Raw genomic sequence first — 1,002 nt, forward strand, 5'->3', positions numbered from 1 at the left:
TGCTCCTCAAAGTGGGCATGAGACATCCTAGGTAGGAGGGTGGGGGACTTCTGGGGTGGAGGGGAGGACTAGAGCTCATGCGGTTGGGGAGAGGGGGGCACCTGGAGAGGACGGGGTGCGGCGGATCTGGGTGGGGAGGAGAGTAGAGCCCAGGCAGCTGGGGAAGGGTTCTCTTTCCAGACCTCCGCCACACCCTGAGACTGGGCTGCGGTTGACAGCCGCCTACCCCAGTGCCCGTTCCCGTTCTCCTCCTTCCCTCCTCAAGCCCCCGCCCCACCGGACTCCCCCCCCCCATCCACTTCACAAAGCTCCCACCTCTCACCCTGTCACTCTCTCTCTTTCTGGCCAGTGACAGCTGTCCTTCTCACGTGTAGAAAGGGCATGTAGAGGGATAGCAAGGCCGCAGGGGGAACCATCCCGCACCGTGCATCCCGCCTCCCATCGGCAAGAGGAGCTTGCCAGTCCCTGACCCTGGGAGTGCGGGGCGATGGTGCCTAGAGGACTTGCTCCGACCCGAAGGGGGCGCCTTGGCGACAAGAACGGGGCATGCACGGAAGGGCGGTTACAGCCATCCCACGGCTTAGGGGACCTGTAGAGTTCCCTGGGACTTGGCCTCCTTCATTTCCAGAAGAGCCAAACGACCGAGCTGTGGTAGCGCGCACCCTTCGATAGCTCAGCTGGTAGAGCGGAGGACTGTAGACTGGACACGCAGCTGCCGACATCCTTAGGTCGCTGGTTCGATTCCGGCTCGAAGGAGGTGCTGATGCTTTTGCGCACGCACCAACGCCCGCCTCGCGCCAGCGGTGCTTGGAAAGGAGCCGTGCTCCTGCCGGTCCCGACCCGCCGCGCCCCCTCCTCTCCACCCTCTTACAGGCCAAAGTCTGGAAAGCCTTCCGGGACTACCTATCTGCCTGCTCCTGTGCTGGAGCAACTTTCGGGCTCATTCTTCCTCAGTCCGCGGACAAGTACCCTTCAGCGCAATACTCCCCTCCCGCCCTCCCC

The 1,002-nt window shown here is 63.5% G+C and overlaps 1 non-coding gene across 1 annotated transcript; it reads left to right on the forward strand.

The window, feature by feature from the left end:
• The first annotated feature begins 662 nt into the window (after positions 1–662).
• Positions 663–756, forward strand: TRNAY-GUA (transfer RNA tyrosine (anticodon GUA)). Its single transcript has 2 exons — positions 663–699; positions 721–756. It is a non-coding gene; the product is annotated as a tRNA-Tyr (tRNA).
• Positions 757–1,002: the final 246 nt, after the last annotated feature.

The sequence above is a fragment of the Nycticebus coucang genome, chromosome 6 (genome assembly GCF_027406575.1).
Source record: "Nycticebus coucang isolate mNycCou1 chromosome 6, mNycCou1.pri, whole genome shotgun sequence".
NCBI lineage: Eukaryota > Metazoa > Chordata > Mammalia > Primates > Lorisidae > Nycticebus > Nycticebus coucang.